At 32.9% G+C, this 20,762-nt stretch overlaps 1 protein-coding gene and 1 long non-coding RNA gene across 3 annotated transcripts in view; one reads left to right on the top strand and one right to left on the bottom strand.

The window, feature by feature from the left end:
- The window catches only part of LOC129807774 (protein stunted), a 351,397-nt gene that overhangs the window by 4,428 nt on the left and 326,207 nt on the right, over window positions 1-20,762 (top strand). The window lies entirely within an intron of this gene.
- LOC129807776 (uncharacterized) lies at window positions 5,228-12,013 on the bottom strand. 2 transcript variants are annotated; one of them, XR_008752312.1, is made up of 2 exons: window positions 11,267-12,013; window positions 5,228-6,009 (listed from the first exon to the last, which is right to left on the bottom strand). It is a non-coding gene; the product is annotated as an uncharacterized LOC129807776 (long non-coding RNA). The 2 variants fall into 2 exon arrangements; XR_008752311.1 differs by lacking the exon at window positions 11,267-12,013 and adding an exon at window positions 10,955-11,200.

Raw genomic sequence — 20,762 nt, 5'->3', positions numbered from 1 at the left:
CGCAGACTACAAAGTTATTCACCGCAGTATACACATACGCGCTAATGTAATGGATATTTGATTACTAAAAGTAATATACCTCCGAAAAAAAAGGGATTTTAAAAATAATTTTACCAGCTTAAAAATGTTTGTACTTTAGAAAATAATCTTGTAATTGCATTTCACTTTAGTTTAGGGATTGTGCAGTAATTGAAAACATAAGCTGCTTTTCACGGATGTCGAAAAACCATAACCACAATTCTCCGTCATTCATTGAGTTGCTCAATCTGCAAATTGGTTTTAAACTAAATCGTTTAACTATTTAATCCTTCGAGAGAAACAAGCAAAGAGGCTCTCCTTGAACTAATTAACACTAAACCTACCAAGACCCAGTCAAATTGACCGGTTTAAAATTGACACATATTTAAACGGTACATTGTCACTATCAAACTTTATGAATTTCTTAAAAAATGTATGTAATATATTTTTCAGTGTTTAAATTCTAATTTCTTGTTCTTTTCCAAGACAAAGTTGTTGAGTATCTTACCCTACCGCGGTTGATCATTTGGCCGAAAAACGACTAAAACCGGTTGGTAGGTTTAGTGTTAAATCCGCTGAGAAGAAGAAATGCGTAATACATTAATAATAGTAGGACAGAAAACACAGATCTGTACTAAATACGGGGGATGACTTATGTAGAAACGAGTCAACGAAGATTAAAGTCAGTATCTTCTGCCGTTTAAGCACCAGACCGGTGGCAAATCGAAAAAGTGTATTTTGTATCTCTCCCTTTCTCTTTGTGATCGAGTAGAAAAATTTAGTACATGTTCTAAAGGATATCATAATATAAAAATATAAATCAATTTAATTCAATTTATTCAGTACACCCTCCTGAATAATTGAATAAATTGAATTAAATTGAATTATGTTATGATATCTTTTAGAACATGCATGTACTAAATTTTCCTACTCGATCTCAAAGACAGAGATACCCAAAACAAAAGTTCGCAAGGGTTAGATAAAATTATTATTAATATTTTTTGATTTATTTACAATGACAATGCGTGCTATTGGGATTAAATTCCTTGAAAACACAGAGATGGTTTAATCAAGTAAAGAAAGAGTTAGCGTCCACCGCCGTCTTAGCGTTGGTGACCAACCTCAAGAGCACAACAAAAAGTACAAGTTAAACAGAGTATCAAAAGCAAAAAGAAACAAATACGCAAGACAAGACATTATCAAAGAGAGAGAGAACTACAAATTTGTTTTTTTTTCTTGAGAGAGATACGTAATAAACCAAATTGCAGGGGATAGTGTCCATGCTTCATACGATTCCAAGCTTCGTAACGACCGCTTTTTTCTATGTATCTCAATCAGTGTGACTCATCGCACCTATACAGTATCGGCCAAAAGTTTGTGGACAAAGCTCTGACCGAGAAATGGGGTGGAAAAAATGATAGAAAAATTACTTTTCAAATTTTTCTTTTGATAATTTTTCAACGGCCAAAAGTTTCTTGACAAATTTGATAAAAGTTATATTTATGTTACCAGTTATCGAAATATCCTTGGAAATACTTCATTTATAAAATTATCATTATGAATTTTTATTAGTGCTTAAAAGAATTTATTATTCTACAAAGTTAAGCATAAAAATTAGCACTTAATTAATTTAAAAAGACTAAGGCAATCGGTTATAGAAATAATCTGCTTTACATCATATTAAAAATCTAACGATTTTATTTTAATAAACGCGTTTGAGGAAGTTACGATATATGTTCAGAATTATAAAATTATGAAAATTTTGGAATTAGAAAGAAATAATTAACATTAAGGTGAGAACTGCAACAATAAATTAAATTAATTGAATTAATGAACTCATTTAATACCCCAATAAGCTTTATAATGGATCTATCACACTTTCTAATTGCTACTGTAATACAGTAAAATCTCCTATCAAAAATATAGGACATCTCCATTATAGAATAAATTAAGCATTGCATGTTAGTTTTATTTAATATAAAAAATATTGTTAATTGTTGTATCTCTTTAAATGTCTATTTAGTGCATGAGGTAATTAAATTAAAGCATTCTAAAAATGGAACATAAATATCCCAAGGGGCATTTGATATCCAAATAATGTATGTCTCAAATGTAACCAACATATTTTTAATGTAATCGAGCTATTTCTAAAAAATATAATATATGAACATGATGGAAGTATATTAACTTAAAATTATATGCGGTACATACCAGAAAAATAACTTATCTAAAAATTATATAGAAAATATCATTTATTTTTTATTAACATAAATAATACGTTTTATTTGTTAAATTTCAGTTAATATATCGGTATTTCCCCTTAAAATTACGACTAAATGTTTTTAGATCCATAAATAAGTTATAATATAATATATTTTTGAGTGAAAATGTACAAATCTATGTCAAAAGTATCGAAAGTATAATTATCTTACATATTTTTGCTGTTATGTTCACATAATGCCGTGAAACTATATGAACATCACGTTTTGATATTTATTAGTTACATTTGTTTTATAAAGGAGACAAGTTGCTTACAACTTGTGTTCTTTTTGTATGACGCTGCCAGATTGTCAAATTCTATTTTGTTTACTAAGCTGAGATTCATATTCCAGTGAAAGTTTGTGAAAAAAAGTGATTTTGAACATAAATTAAAGACTTGAAGTGCACCGGCGCTTGCATTGGAGTCGAGTACATAGTTGGAAGGTATCAAATTTGAAAAAGTAAGTGCAATTAGTGGAAAAATTGTGAATTAATACTTTGTTCGTGAGAGCTAATATTTCCTTTTTTTAATTGCAGTATAGCGAAATTGTAAGCATTAGGACCGCTCCCTGATCTGCTGACGTGAAACTAAATTACAGAAATAGTGCCCAGAATGCAGAAAATGTTCATAAAAAGCGCAAAATTGCAGTGTTTTGACATTGTTAATGTGCAGTAACATTATTGTTAAATAGAATCTGTGATGTGAATATAATGTACAACATAATGTAAATAAAATCACAAAAATATGTCAAGACGTGTTTTCTTCTATATTTTTTATTTATTCAGGTTACAATACCACAATTTTATTTTATCGAAACAAAAAGAAGATTATGGCGTGGAAAATTACAGAAAATTGATGTCGCTAAACACAATTTAATGTAAAATTATCCACATAACATTGATGAGCCTCAATATTTGTCCAGAATTGTGCTTAAAATGATGTATTCTATCAATACAAGCAATAAAAATCTGATATCCTTAAGTTTTTAAATGGTATGATGAAAATAGCAATAAATTTATTTAATTTTATTTTCTTTAATTTAGCAGCTTTCCCTTGAGAATTTTAGGTCAGGAATGAAATATTATTCTCTAATACTGTACTTTCTAACGGAAAACAGCCATTGCATTAAACCTTCATACGCAATAAAAATCCAGGAGGCACAGAAAATATAACTTTATCTTTGAGGATAAATAATTATTCATTTAAGGAATATAGTTGAGTAAGTTTTAAATGAAAATGCAGAAGAAATAAGAATTCTGCGGTCAGTAGTTATAAAATTGATATTGTATAGTGATAATATTTTATTTAGTCATAATCGATACATTTTACTGTGCATGATGACGTGATTACGTCTAATATGAAAAATTGTTATTTTTCGGATGTAAAAATTCCCCATTCACCCGAATATGGACCTGTTTTATGCGGTTATATAGAAGAAATTTGTAAAATCTTCGCCATTATTTTAGTACAGATATCAGACATCTCTACTCATTTATAGCGATAAATGCTCCTTGGGATGGAACCAACATCCTACATAGTAAATATGCCTTCTTGGTGCGCTATTGACCGACTGTACAAGATTTAATGCCAGAGGATTTCTAATTTGAACATGGATTCGAACCTGGGACACTAGAATTGTGAAGCGTGCACTATCCTTTAACGTCTCATGCAGGTACCACTACAAGAAAATGTTATTATTTTTTTTACAATATAATTAATTAATTTATAATTAATAATTATAATATAATTATTAATAATATAATATAATATAAAATAATTATCAAAAAGCTTAATAATTTTATTTATAAATATATATTTGATTAATAATTCCACATTAGAAGTTATGAGTAATGACCCTATTATTATCAGAAATTAGTACATGTTCTAAAAAAATCCTAACTTAAGATAGGTTAAGGCTTAGATTTTAAATGAAATGTTGTAAAGGAAAATAAGAAAATCGTGGTTCTATTCTAATGAAAAGGGGAATCTTTTCCACTAAATATTTTTTTTAGTACATGACTGTTTTCATGTGGTTCTAAAAAATTGCCCTTTCATTGTTTTCGTTTCTGTTACGACTACTTTTTTGGCCTTGAAACATCTCAAGGACTGAGGAAAGCAGTTTACACAGGAACTATTACAAAGAAAAGTCGCTAATACAGAAGAACTTGAGAACAGTTATGTGCTAAAAAATATTGAGGAGAAAGTTTTCACCTTTTCATTTTGCATTGGAATAGCATGATAACCGTTTAGTACAGGACAAACTTAGTACCAAATATGAAGACTCAAATATGAGCAGAGATCTTAGAAAATGAATTTTAAAATATAAATATGAAAAAATAGTATGAAATATTACAATCATTATAATAATGCTTAACATTTGTGCTAAATCCACGGCATATCTTTAAGAAATTGCAATTTACTGTACTAAATTCAGTGATTCGAAAATATTTAAATAATCGAGATTTTAGATACATATCCAAAAATTGTTTATACTTTTCAATTCAAAAACTGTAATAAAAAAACACCTTTTCAATGTCTTAAAATCGTGAAAATTCAAATTTCCTCACTTTTTCTTACCTCATTCGTTTTCAAAGAACAAAATAAAATTTACTCTCGAATTTTCTTAGCAAAATTGCGTGTTAATTCCTTATCTCAGGAGTGAATCATTTTGTTAACACTTCAATCACTTCTGAGAACCTTAACAACCGACCAAAATGTTATAAGCCTGGTAGTCTGGCGAGGAAAGGCAGTGGGTGGAATTGAGAAATGGCCAAGAGTTTCCTACTGAAAAAAAAAATCCTTCGATATTTGAGGAAAATGTTCGACCAGATGTCATTGGAATTCCAAATTCTGCATGAACGCCATCGAAGAAATGTTTCCAAGATGGAAAATCTTATTGCACTCTCCTGCTCAAATATTGGATCATAAAAAGAGAAAGGAGGGTCAAAATGTATTCAGAGAACTTTTATTTCAAAATCTCTCCTATGCCAAAACATTTAATCTGCTTACATTTGGATTCTTCCCAGCTTTTTGGGGAGGAAAGGCAAATGCAGTTTGTGGGTGGGATTGTGGGATGGAAAATGTGGTGTCCAGGAACTTACGAAATTGCATGCAAAATTGATTTCTCCAGAATTGTCTCCATGGGCTATCCATTGTCACTGATAAGCCTTGAGAGGGTTTTCAGGGGTGTCTGATTAATTGCCTTGGCGGTCTAAAGTCTGGTTTGCATCCACCAAAACCATCAGGACGCATATTCTTGCCACAGATCTTATCACTCCAGATGCTGTACTTCTTACGATGGTACCTCCGGAAGCGCTTGGCATCAGCAACTGATGTCAGCAGAAGAACAGCCACAAGGACTGCCACCAGAACTCTCAGAAATTTCATGATTTTCCTGATGGTACTTTCAGGAAGATCAGCAATTAGAATTCACTTAAGTCCACTTCAGAAAAAAAACACTGCTCAAATCACAAGAAACTTCCGTTCCCCAAAAAAACCCAAAGAGCAACGCTCCTCCTCGTCCAAGCAGCAACTAATTAAATCGACGTGTCGTTGGAGGTTTTGTAGTGCGAAAAATCAGTTTAGTAACGTAGCCTTTTTCCAGTCACTCCCCAGCAAGATATACAATCTCATACTGACGTCAGTTTTTAGATAGATGGATTTGTATGAGTGTATCACAGCCATAAAAAAGAGATGATTCAGGGGAACTTCTTGGGTAAATTTTTGGTGTTCTGCAATATAAAGAACAAAAATGAAATGAAAAAAAATCGTAATTAGCCCCATGAAGAGCTCAAAAACCTTGCCTTAAAGTCTCTATTGATTTTTTTTCGTGGCTCGACACCTATCTCATGGAATGTTTTGAGGTATTCAGAGTGCAGAGGCTTTTTACGACATTCGGCTTCAAAGACAATCTTTACAGACTTCTTACGTTTTTAATGGGTGATAAGATTTATTAAGAAAGAACAACTGATAGCAAGTAATATAATTATAATGGAGGCAGCTTAACTCATAATGTACTTGTAAAAGGTAAGATAATGATCGATAAATCCCTGCTTTTGTTTATATTTCGGACAAATTTTACAATTACAATTTTCACAACAATTTAGTATGACCAATCCCTCAAACCCTGTAAACTGATTAATAAAGAATCTAACTCTTATACTTCTGATAATAGAAAACCAAAAACCCCTTAGTAGGGTTAGCCCTTCTCTTAATCGCATGTAAGGATGATACGAAAGCTTTCGAAAAGCCAGGAATTGATTTCCAAATTAGCAAATCTAATGGAAATTCGAACCTGGGACCCTTGTATTTATAGAATGAAAAAAAAAACATAGAAAATTTCGCCAATTAACCAAATTAATGAAGCTAATTATATTTTTCGTATTTCATTAGCTAAGTTTAAAACAAAATAGACTATATTCTGATTTCATAATTAACTTTTTCAGGAATTATACGCAATTTTACAGTACTAAAAAACATTCAACATCTATTAGAAAACTATCTAATATAATATTTCAATGCATTTATCATATTGTAAAATAACTTAAAATTCCGGGGATCTCAGTGGCGCAATAGGCAAGAGGAGCAAGACCGTTGGCGCATGAGATCTCTGACTCGCCTCTAACAGTTGTGAGTCCGAGTCCCGTCCAGTGCAAAGATCTCAATGTCTGATTTAGACAATTTTTACATGTAATAACGTAACACAATGCACCGCCTTCGCCTAATAACTCCGTGAGCATAGAAGAAACATCCATACCACGGGAAAGTGCTCCTGGGCGGTTTACAATAGACTTAGTAGCAGATTCTTCCAATACGAGAATTCACATTGTAAAAAGTTATTACCTTTTAATACAATATGTCTATACGATTAATTAATTAACTTAAAATTCCTTTTAATACTGATACTTTAAAATATAGGTAGTAGGGGACACTGGGACAAAAAGTCACAAAACGAAAAATTCAAAATTCAATATCTTCCAAGGTAAAAAAGATAGCGGCTCAATTTTTTTTCTATAGATAGCCTCCATAGATCTTCTTCAATGTCGCGAGTTTCTTAGAATTCGAACAAGGAATTTAGAAAATGAAAAATATCGAAATTTTTAGCCCCATTTTTGAAATATTTTCCTTGCAGAAGATAACAATTATTACCTACTTATTTTCCAAAAATGATGCACTGATGAATGTTTTCTAAATAATTTGGATTTTTTGAATACGAATTCACCATCTATTTTAGAATTTCACAAAAGTTCTTTTCTCCAGAAATCCTTTTATTAAAAATGGCCACTTGGGGTAAAAAGTAACAAAAGATATAGGGGAAACTGGGGCACCACCAAACACGGGGCACCACCGAACACTGCGATTTTTTAATCGGATATTGGATATCAGAGGATAAGAGCGATAGGAGTTTATAGGAACTGTAGGAATGCTTGTCCACTGAAGGAATGATCGAGTCCAAGTAGTTTAGAAATAAAAATTAGTGTTTGGTGCTACCCCATGTTTGGTGGTGCCCCAGTTTCCCCTAGAGCAAAAATAACAAAAAAGCGAAGCAATTTCTGATGTCTCACGGCGAAAAGAAACGTCATTATCATGCCGCGCCGCTTTTTGTTTGCATTGGTCAAACGATTTGCAGTCTTTTGTTTGTGTTTTTTTTTCTAAAATAGCTTGAAAAGCGCTTTTCTCGTTTTCTCACTTTTCTCGCAGAGAAAACGGTGTTTTACAAAGGTGTAGATGAATAAATTTTCTATGAAAACATGTCCTCTAGGTATTTTTTTCAAATTTACGGAAGCCCGTAATGAAGCAAATCAAAATATGATAATACCCAATGTCTGGCACTATTTGCCCCAACATTTTTGAGAATAGTCACAAAATTACCTTTTAGAAATTGGCTCGATAAACGTATTTCCTTACAAAATAGAGCAAAATGACTTTCACAGAGTTGTAGAGCGGTAAATTTCCTATAAAACAGCGATAATTAGAAATTTATGAGGCGCTCGAGTAGCTTGTAAAAAAACAAAATATCCGTTTTGTGACTTTTTGCCCCAGTCTCCCCTACACATTAATTCGGTTAATTTGCGATGTTTCTATGTTTTCTTTTAGAATTTTATATTTAGAACATTAGCTGATAGCCACACAGAGAGGAAATATACACTAAAATCAATGCACTTTTGCGCTATTTATGGCATCAAAAAGTCTCCTATACCTTTTGTGATCGATTTTAGTGAATTCTTGGTATTAAAATCAAATAAATCCATGGCATTACAATAATGCCATAAATGTCTTACTTTTCAGTAGTTTTCTAGTACATTGTGATATTAATTTTATCACACTGGTATATTGATTGTTAGAGTATCAATTTAAAAGCTTTGTGGTATTAATTTCAGAGAATTGTGGCATCAGTTTTAAAGCATTAAGGGAACTACACCAAAATGCTCTACAATTTATTACACAATACTCTAAACTTGATACCGCAATGTTTTAAAATTGAAGCCAAAATTTCTGGAATTCACAAAGTAGGGAAGACTGGGGCAAAATTTGTCAAAACGAAAATTTCAATATTCACTATTTTCTAAAATAAAAAGAGACTGAGGCTTGAAATTTTTATTATAGATAGCCTTCATGAACCTTCTTAAATTTACAAAGTTTCAAGAGATTCGAGGAAGGATTATGTAAAATAAAAAATAATGAAATTTTGAACCCTATTTTTGGAATATTTGGCTTACAGAAAATATCAAAAATTTAGCTCAATTTAAGCACATTTCTCGTTAAGATAGAGAAAAATTATCTTCCACAAAGTTGTAGAGGAATAAAAAATTTCCAATAAAAATATGTCTATTTGATATTTTTAACGTTTGCGAGAGTAAAACGTCACAAATTATCCGAAGACTGACAAAATTTGCCTCAGTATTTTTGAGAATCTCCACAAAATCGACTTTTAGAAAATGATTCGAAAATCACATTTCTTTCGAAATAGAGGAAAATAGTCTTCTGCAATGTTGTAGAGCAGTAAATTGGGTTTTAACGTGATTTAGATAGACAAAATAATTGTGGATATAAATAAAATAATTGTATGAACCAGTTTCATTTAGAAATATGCGAAAAAGTCGTATAACAATCTAGCTCCACAGCTCAATGTAGCCCCACCTCTCCCCCTATGACCCGTATATCCCAACACAATAATTAGGAGTCTCTGACTATTTTCGAAGTGTCAGTGTATTTTTCGTTTTATATATGAGTTGCTCAATTTAATTTTAAGGATGCCATAGTTCTAAAATATTTTATGAAAACTAAATAATTATATAATTATAATTATTAAATTGATCCAAATTTGATCTTTTTGCAAAGGATGGATCAAATTTCAAACTCTGAATGCACATTTTTTTCATAATAGAACATGTCAATTCCATCCATCCTTTGCAAAAAGATCAATTTGACCCTTTTCTTTTTACCTAGTGTATGTGTATCATGCTTACTACAGAAAATTTTCAGTGGTTGTTTGAAATTTCTATAGGAGGAAGTGGGGTAACTTTGAAATGGGCAAACATTTAAATTGGACTTTTTTCACCTACTTTTAAATATAATTGAGCCTTATCATGATGTATTTCAGCTTCAAAAATGTTTTATGGAGCTAAAATGCATCATGGTAAGGTAAAGTTTCATTTAAAAATAGAAGAAAAAAGCTTTGTTTTAAAGCTATCCCATTTCAAAAGTGCCCCACTACTCCCTAAAGGTGTAAGCTAAGGTTTTCCTTCTATTCACATAATTAGACTTAACACTTAGAAATATGTAGCGAAAGAAGTCTAGGGGAAGTGCCCATGCTTGATACCATTGGAAGCTTCGTAATGACCAAATTTTTCCTATGTTTCTCAATAAATGTGACTCAGCAATATATTTTAAAAACTGGACACTTTCCAATAGTTTTTAAAATATGGTTTCAATGAGTCACATATATTATAGTGAAACATAGAAAATTTAGTCATTACGAAGCTTCCAATGGTATCAAGCATGGGCACTTTCCCCTATAAAATTTCGGAAAACTTAAAGGATTTTTAAAACAATTTTGAAGTGTTATAAGTAATATAAGGTAAAGTTCCCTTAAGTCGACCGGTTCCTCAATTCGACCGGTAGAGTTATTTATTCACTTTTTTTTTATATTTGCACTAATATTTGGCGTATGATCTAACATTAATAGGTCAATTATTCCATAAATAAATACGAATCAGTGACAATTTTATAGAAATTCACCATTAAAACATTCAAATATTGACCGCCGGTCGAGTTGAGAAACCGGTCGACTCGAGGGCACTTTACCTTACACAAGACAGATTTATAATTATACTTTAATCCACTTGGAAACACTGCAATAATCATACTCTTTTCCTCCAATAAATCCAAGAAAATAATACATAATAAACCGAAAATAGAATATCACTTTAGAATCGGTAATGGCCATCGAACAAATAATATGGTTGTAAAATAGTGCAGAGCTATTGAAAGGTTTTCCATAAATTGTTGAAGTGTTGAAGACGTATCACAAGTATCACCCCTAAGATAACAGCTCTTTTTTAATTAAACTTCCGCCGTTTTGAAGAGTATTCTTAGTTCGAAAAACATCGAATAACATAGAAAATGTAGAACTAACGAATCACTTTAATTTAATTAACATTTTTTTATTCTTACATTTTGATAAGCTATCGTTGAATTGAAATCAAAATTTTTTCCATCCACTTAAAAGACAGAGTCAGAATAAGAACGCCTCCACACTCACGAAGTTGTTAGATAACTGTGATTGACTACTTCGTAGAATTTTTCATTAAAATCCAAGAACTGTGCTCTGATCCCTTCTATTGGCCAGAGACTTTATCTTATCACTCAGCTCTTGGCTACTGATAAGATAGGTCTTCAATATCCCCATTATAATTGACTTTGGTGGAAAGACAATTCTACAAGTTTAGAGTCAATTGGAATTGAAATCGTAAAAAGTCTAATTACCTTGTGGATCACTTGAATATGTTCACTACGCGACATCGTCCATGTTTGTCCAGCATGGTATTCTGGCCACACTTTGGCTTATCTGGTCCAACAAAAATCTGGGCACCGTTTATTCCAAAATTCAAATCAGGCCGGTAGAAAATTACCCGTCTAGCCTCCGAAACGAGTCCAACTGAAAGGAGGATCAGGAGCAGGAAGATGGTGGAGGATTTCATGATGTCTGTGACACTTTTATCTCCTGTACAGTCTGTCACTCTTGATATATTGACTACGTGGGATGCCGGTGAATTTGTGATACTTTCGCCGTGTGCCGCGCGCTTTTTAACTGAAACACTGCGATTCGTGCTGGAGGTATTAAAGGAGGAGACTCTCTCTCTCCAATTTTCCGAGGAAATCACTTCGGTGTGTGTGCATTGAGTTCCGTATGTGACGTTCACTTCTTAACTAAACAAAAAATCCACGGTGCTCTTATCTCTCGTGAACTGATACCCCGCATGAATGCCCGAAGCACATGATGATGTCAACAGAACTAACCTGGCTGAGGAAGTTCACGGTACCGTGACACACACAAACGACTCACTCCCAGGTGCATTTCCCCAACTGGATGGGATCCGTGACGCAATCAACACCGATAAGACACACGCTCTTCCACGTACCATACCTTCAACATTACCTCTTTTTTGGACTTCCCTCGGCCAGAGCCGAATTTTTGGCATTATTTGTCGGGCAAATAGAACAAATCAAATATTAAAGAGCACTTTTTTCACTTGCGTCATTTTTTTGTATTTTTTAAAAATTGTGCAATAGCCTCAGCAAATTATTTTCGTGTTTAAATAATTCTGTGATTCAGATTTAATGACGATGATTTTGGGGCTTTTTGTGTAAAAAAAGACAATTACCTAGAACCAATATTTGAAGAAGATTCTAAGGTGTGATTCATGTAGCAATAAGATACCTTAGAGCTATTATTAGCCTAAGAAGAGCACACTTACTTATTCTTAGAATTTTGGAGCGATAATGTGAAGTGCAATATGGGAATCTTGGAATATTTCATAAAAGCTTTTCTTAGAACTAAACGAGTATAATGATTTTATTTGAAAGAAAGATTAAATTTATATTTTCTATTTACTGGAGAGGGAATTACTTCACTTTATTGAGAAAAACAAGCGAAATGGGAAGAATTTACTCAAATGATCCGGAGACAATTAAATACAAAAAGCTTACGATACTATGCAGGTGGGATGCCTTCTCACTCTTTATTCCGGAATTCAGGATCAAAAGCTCCTACACCGTCCCTCTAGCCACAGGATAGTCCGTCGATGGGATCTCCGATGAAATCCACTGAAGCCACTGTCGATTCCCCCTAAGGGGCAGGAATCCTCCCGCGGAGGCGATGAATCGTTCCCCCGGTGGATAACACGGTGGGGCCCATTAAGTAGATGAGAGATCCAGTGCAGATTAACATTCCGATATCCATCGTGGTGGCGGAGTGGATCTTCAATGCTGATGGTGCTCCCACGAGGTTATAAAAGGGTTATTTTCCTTGGTCACTCAGTGGGGTCCCCGTGGTAACTCCGTGGAGGCTTTGAGAAGGCTGATAGACTCTGTTTGGAAGCTAGAGTCTTGATGTCTTCCTCAGTCCGGGAAAAGCCCAATGATGGGGCCCTCTAGGGCTCACTACCCCCTGCACTGTCCCACACTGTACAGAGACACTCGTGCACGTTCAACAATTCAACACCAAAAAGCCCCTCAGCAGAGAAAGAGTGGACATTTATCCCACTTTCCCCACCGAGATCTGCACAAACACCAACGCACAAAAACGGGACTATTCCCGAATTTTGCATCTCTCCGAGTGACAACTCTGGGCGAATTCTACACTCAGAAAAACGCACGTTACACGAGGTTTACTTTACATAATCTTCTTACATAACTATTTTAAAGCGTCAATTGAAAATATTAATAATTGTGCTTTAATTGTTTTATTCATTAATTATGTGGTACCAGGGTCTTACTCTTGATCTATGTCATTTGAAAGATCTCTTAGAAAGACATTAATAGAAGTTTTGTAACTAAACCCTTAATGCAAATGCAAATAAATATTGATTTCTTAAAGTTTTGGCTTCTTAAATATTTGATTTACGGACATTATTTAAAAAAAAGGATAAAAAAGTAAGGTAAAGGGCCATCACTCGACCGGTTTCCTCGACTCGACCGGTGGGTCAATTTTTTAATGTTTGATGGTTAATTTCTATGAAACTGCCACTGATTCGTATTATTTATGGAATAATCTGCCTATTAATGTTAGATCATAGGGTAAATGTCCTAATTCAAAACCATTTCCAGACGCTGTAACTTTGACAGAAGATTAAACACACTAACTTCAATTTTTTTCTGAAGAGAATTAGATAAATTTGCTCCTTGACTCTTCTAGAATGTTACTGTTTTAGTGAAAATTCTTTAAAAACTTTTTGAATACAAGAAAATACACAAGTGCAAAATGATTCTATTGGAAAGAAATTAATCTAAATGGAGACAAGGGAAATTTTCTAATTGGAGACAAACAGTCTAAAAATTTATTGAGTTGCTCTTGAGTGCAGGATTTGTTATTATTCCTGGTCATTTCTACTTTCCCATTTAAAGCAATAAGAAAATCTATCCAAAAAAATTATATTTCCGGGGTTTCCTATTGAAGCATTTGCAGACAATTCAGAAAAACCCTTTTTATTCACGAAATAGGTAATTATTTCATTTGAAAACTTCACGTACCGTTAACAATAAAGATTACACTTAATTTAACTAAAATTAGCCAGAAATATGACATAAATATTAAACAAAACGAATAACCAAATTATCTCATTGTGTTTTTCATTGAAAAACATGGTAGATCGATGAAAAATGCGATGGTAAAAAGGTACACTTTTATTTTTCTGAGAAATTAACAAATTAAAATTTGTAATTAACAAATCGGACGCTCCGTCTCCATCTATTGGCGATCTTTACCGATATGAAGCTTTATTAAATAAGTTCTTATAGAGCACTCGTAAGATTCATTACCCCAATTGAATACTGATGGGTACTGTACTTTGTTAACACAGGCTTGCACACTCCAACTCCTCTAGGATCAACAGTTCTACTAGACTATTCTAAGTTACTTGAAAAATTAAGCGGTCTTCAAATTAGAGGTTTAGCCCGTTTAGCTCCGTTCCCAAAGGTTTTAAAATCTTAAATAGCGAGCGATTTTATTGTTTTTGTGAACCTAATAGGTAATTAATCTTTAATAATCCAATTCTAATTTAAATATTTCAAAAAATCGTGATTCATAAAAAACTAGAGCAGTTAACCCAAATAGCTAAGCCTCTGACCTAAAGCCCGTATTATTGTAAAATGTTATGTGTATGCGCATAAATTTTACTCTAATTTAATTTAATAAATTTTAGCAAGAAAAAGCAAGAAAATTCTAGATTTGACCACTGAGGAAGGCTTGGAGTCCGAGCAGACAGCTTTGGGAAGAATCGTCTTTTTCTAAGCTGCCCCATCCCCCAACGTTTACCGGTTTTCTATTATATAAATTTTACCATTGTAATGCGTTCAACTTTATTGAGATAACATTAGTATTACCATATTCATTTTATTTTATTTATGTCTGCTTTATATTATTTTATCTTTTTATCTTGCTTTTTATTATTTGTTTATTATGAATAAGTTTTTTCAGACATCTAGACAAACATTTATTTTACTGAATTATAAAGCTGAATATTCAAAAAATTAATAAGTTTTCCTATCTCAATATATTTCCAAGACATATTTTTCAAATTAAACTTCTACTAAAATAAAATGTGACATTTTTCCGGAAATCTATGATATTAAGTGGAAGATATAAGTAACAAATTCGTAATTTATTTATTATATTTCAATTCCTATAAAAAACACAAATTTACCATTTTTTAGTACATTCCTGTTCTAATGAATAAATAATAATAATAAATAATAATTATTGATCTTCGCTTTAATCTTTTAATTATTTTTTTAAGCGATAATTTTGTTTGATAAGTTGTTAGGAAAACTTCTATAAAAATGGTTTTGGGATAGGATAATGTTTTTTCAAATATGATATAATTACTCTGGCGAAAATTTACAAATAAGGTGTAGTCTACACTAATGGACGTTATACACTTATGAACAGCATGCAAAAATCTTAAGTTCTTACGTAAAACAGATTTCGAAATGTTAAAAAATTATTGGTTTATGATGTTATTAACATTTTTTTTTTGATTTTTCGAAATCTATCTTATGTAATAACTTAAGAATTTTACAAGTTGTCCACAAGTGTATAACATCCATTAGTGTAGACTCCACCCTAGATTATTTTTTGAATCACACCATCAATTAAATATTTTTGAGGTAGGTAACTTTGTATAGATTTGGAGTGACAAAATGAATTGTCTTTACCTATTATTGATAAATTTTCACTGAATAAAAATATTTTCCACTTAGATTAAAAAAAACTATTTAAAGTAATTTCCTTAAGCACATGCATGTACTAAAAATTTCTTTTTATGTCTCTTCGAACTCTGTGAAATTATAAATTTGCGAATCTGCCGTTTCGTTTGAAGGTGGTGCGGTAGTTGTTAAGGTCTCTGGTTTTACACATTTTCCCATAAAGTTACGTATCCGCTTATGCCTGCACTTTTTAACAGGTGGTACGCAAAGTATCTTAATGTTCGGAGGTATTTCTGAAATGAACCAATCCTCTTCACTCCAAAAATCCTTCACCACTTTCACAATTTCCTCAGGATACTTACCATCGTGATTTAATTTTACTCCTGCAATTTTTCGCAGAGTTCTCGGAATTTTGTAATCACTAATTATGTGTTTCTTCTCAGTAGACTTATCCTCAATAATATTGAGTGCAAGAACAACCACAGTGAAGAAGAGTAAAAATACCACGAGTTTTTCCATTTTTCCAAAAAGAATTCAGTGTGGAGCCTTTGGTGAATTTTCGGATACTGGATCTTTAGAAAGGAAGTGCCAGAATTTAAACCCCACAGATAAGGAAATTACTGAAAAAAATTCTTGGAAAATTATTTGAAGAACGGCATCTAGAAATTCTGATAGAGTTTTTTCGAGTGGCTAATTTAGAGGAATTTGTGATAGGAATTTCAAAGATTAAATCTTTCTCGGTGAAGAATCATTCATTACTAAGAAAAAACATTATTTCCCAAGAAAGCCAATCAATTGATCTTTGTGGAAACTACTGAATCAATGACCCTACTATCACTTCAGACAGCGCAATGATTAAATTATAGCGTATCACAATGGAATTGTTTTTCCCGCGCTTTTTCCACGAACTGCGTAATCCGGATGCGTAGCAATGGAGAAAGAGAAAAAACGGGGCTTTTATAAATGATAAGTTTATTTATTTCTCTACAATAAACAAAATATTTACAAAAATTATGAAATTGATCATGAATGACCCATTCAATAGTATTCTAAGTCGATTTAGAGGGCTACTTAATTTCGTAGTCTTCTTTGTAGTAATTTGTCATGAAAAATATTTAAAGTAATGGGCTTTATTGTGTGCTGTATTTACTATGAAGAAGCTTCTTTAAGTTTATTTAAAAATCTAATACGGAACAAACTTCTGTGAAAAAGATCGGTTAAATAGTTGTCTTTAAGGAGCTATATCATTTAGCGATCTTACTTTATAACGACAAAGATGAAATTTGACATCTTCAGGATATTCACAATGAAGAAAACAATTTAAGTTAATTTACGTTGATTCGAAAAACTTCTACGTAGCTATTTACTATAACGAAGATCATACTGTTAAAACATTTTCTTATAAAAAACTATTTAACGATCTCGATTTATTTTGGAAAAATTCTCATATGTTCAGGGACTATGATCAGGACTTCAGAATGAAGAAGATCACTTAAGTTATTACGGAAACCTTCTACGTAACTAACCACTATCCAGAAAATAACATAATTAAAAATTTCCTTAAAACAAACTATTTAACTTGATGATCCTGATTTACTTTAGATAAATTGCATATCTCGTCTTCACCGAATACGTCCCGGATCTTCAAAATGAAGAACATAATTCAAGTTGAAACAAAAACCTTCTACGTAGAGGACTAAGTAGATCGGTTTTATAATAAGCTATCCGCAAGGAGTCTGTAACTTAGCTATCTTTTTGTATCAGGACAAAGATGATATTTGATATCTTCGATATCTTAACCAACTACGGTACCGATCTTCTTTTGATTGGAAAATCTTCTACGTAGGTATCTACTGCTATTTTGAAAAAAATTAGATTTCACATCTACACCGAATACGTTCACGATCTTTACAATAAAACCGATCATTCAAGTTGATTCGAAAGCCTTTAGCCTTCTACGTAGCGAACTACTATGCAGACGATCTCAGTGTTAAGTATTTCCCTAAGGAACTATTTAACTTAGAGATCTTGGTTTAGTGCGACAAAGATGACATTTAACATCTTCAAGGATTACGAATCTTCAGTAGAATTAATCGTAGATTAAATGAAGATACTTATCTGAACGATCTACATCAACGTTGCGGAAGATTTACAATTTAACTTTGATACACTTCTTCATAGTGAAGATCCTCTTAGAGAGCTATCTTCATCAGAGTCTTTAGAGAGTTTTAATTGGGAAAATTCAGTCACTTTAAATTGGAAACAATGAAAAAGTCACAGATTGCAGACAAGGACACCTTACTGCTTTTCTCTCCTTTATTCTTCTTACAACGTTTCGGAGGCTTATTTCTTCCTTCCTAAATGTTTTCTAGACCCGAAGAAGGAGGAAACAAGCCTCCGAAACGTTGTAAAGAGAATTAAGGGAGAGAAAAATAGTAAGGTCAACCCGTGTATTTTTCATCTTTAGAGAGCAATCTTCATCTGAACGATCTTCATATGATTGAACAAAGATCTGATAGGGTAAGTGTGCTAAATTTCGGCATAATTGCATGCAAGCGTCTAAGTCTCAAGTTTGAAATGTAATATTTTAAATACAAATTGATTTTTTTTATTCTTCCTTCTGAAAGGTGTTGGTTGGAATCTTGTAAAGAGTTTACCGTCTTTATTTACTCTTAAATCATTCCTAGTACATTTTAAAATGAATAAAAATATAGACATAGCTTTGGTGTCCTATTTCGGCCACCTTCATTGTCATAGTTCCTTGTCCTTCGGGAATTCTTCCAATTTCCTTTTTCACGTCATCGCGTTTGTCGAAGCTACATTTTTTGCTATTCTTTTGCATTGTATAATCTTTAGAATACGTAAAATCTTAAAGTTCATGGAAATTTGAGGAACAAAAAAGGTGGCCGAAATTGCAAGCTGGCTGGAATTTGGCACACTTACCCTACAAGAAATTCTTTTTCATGACTTTTACATGTCATGGATCAAGGATTGCTGACCGAAGGTCGTAGACTAAGTACCCTCTTAAGAAGAACTTAATTTTAGTTATTTACGTCTGATCTGATGAATATTGTAGCAATCTAGTATCTTCAGGACAGTAGATTGTTAATGGATACCAAAATGTTACTGATCCTTTCCGTATATGAAGATAAGTCCAAGTTAAACTTTCAATCTTCTTCATTTCGGTTTTATCATTGCAAACAAAAATCCTAGCTGCAAACGTATTGAAGATCTGTTCTTCGGATTGGATACCAGACGAAATTTTTGTTACTTTATTAGGTATTTTGGTGTTAAAAATTGCAAGAAGATTCAATGTCTAATTTAGGAAGAAGAAACTATTGACGTATACTGAAGCGGATGAAGATTGAAGAAAAGGATTTGTTCTAGGAGTTCCTTAATTAACCGATCTTAATAAAATGAAGATTATCGATTTATAAGTATATAAAATCAAGAATCGTTCTGCTACGAAGAAAACACCAAGGGGAGATAGCCTTCTTACCGACTTATTCAACGTTATGATTTTCTTCAAGGGTGATGAAGATTTCCGATTTAATTTAGAAAACTTTATTTACAACTGATCATAGGGTAGTTTATATTATTCGGAATTTAATTTTCCAATCTTTTTGTCAAAGCCGAACATTAGAAAGTTTAAAAGCTCCCATAGCTTAGTTCAGGACAGTTCGTCGAACTCCTCAATGTAAGATGATACTTCCAAAGCGTTGTCGTTTCGATGTAGAATACTTTATGATGGGATGACCGAACTGTCCCTAAATTAGATTATTTTGCGACACCGTCCACGAGCATCGACACGTTCATTTGGTTCACAGATAGTAGGTGCTTGGAATAGCCGTCGAACTCCAATAGCAGGTGGAGTACCGTTGAAGAAAGCATCCGTTGTTGTGTCAAATGGGGTAGTTGCGTTGTAGTAGATGACCCTAGTATTAGTTGGTTGAATTTGAACCATCAGAGACACCCCCACGAAAAAAAGCAAAGTCCACCAGAGCTTCTCAAAAGCTTTCAAACTATGATGGTTCACTGCCATACTTAGTTAAACACAGTACAACTACTTTTGTCCAGTTTTATTTACGAAACTTCCACTTAACACGATAATACTTGGATGATTGTAGATTTTTTATTCACTCTCTAAACACTTCAGCTCAACTTTTGAGTATTATCTGAGCTGGGTGAGAGGAAAAAACTCCGTCAGACTTTCAAGATTGTAATTCCTCGTAATAATCAGGCACTGCGTATCTATTGACGATGCTGTTTTGGATGTATTTGTGCTGGGTGAATTGATATAAATTCCCACGAAAATTACTCTCCGATTAATCAGATTGTGAGAAATCACTTAATAAACTCTCCTCCTGCACCGCCCACGCGTATCGAGCAGCTGACCAGAAGGGCATGACTTGACTGGAGCCACAAGTATACTGCCCTCCTGAACGTCATTAGTCGTCGTCTGGACGTGTCTCTTGTAGAAGATCACTCGTGATTCAGCAGACATTACCAAGATCACGAAAAACAGCAGAAAAATTCGGAATTTCATGATTTTTCACCACAAAATATTTACGCGTCACTCTCAGATATTTGCAAGAAGCTCACTGAAGCACATTTGAGGAACTCAAACTGCTAGCCACTGATTTACGTATCAAATCTGAATGAAAAGACTGGGATTCCCACGGAATTCCGCTGATAAATACATTCTTATCGCGCCTCAACTCTCGCACAACATGGAAAAATCACCGAGCTTTTTATCATCACAAGCCATGAAGATCACCACACAGCAACTGATCGCACTTTATTAGCTATTTAGCACCAAATATGCTCAATACACTAAAAAGAGTTGAAAGTTATTGCTTAAATAAGCAAATAAACTGCCCGACCTTCATATTCATCAACAATTGCAATTCGAATAAATTTTGTAGTGCTTTTATAGTGAGGATAATGAGGCAATAAAATTTGTGATTTTTTTTAATATGCATCTAAGAACAAGTCTGGAGAATTTCAAGGGGCTACAAATCGTCGCTTACATCATTTATTGTCGTATCAGTCTATT

Source organism: Phlebotomus papatasi, chromosome 3 (assembly GCF_024763615.1).
Source record: "Phlebotomus papatasi isolate M1 chromosome 3, Ppap_2.1, whole genome shotgun sequence".
Lineage (NCBI taxonomy): Eukaryota > Metazoa > Arthropoda > Insecta > Diptera > Psychodidae > Phlebotomus > Phlebotomus papatasi.
The sequence above is the reverse complement of the archived record's forward strand: the minus strand, read 5'-3'. Positions and strand labels throughout refer to the sequence as shown.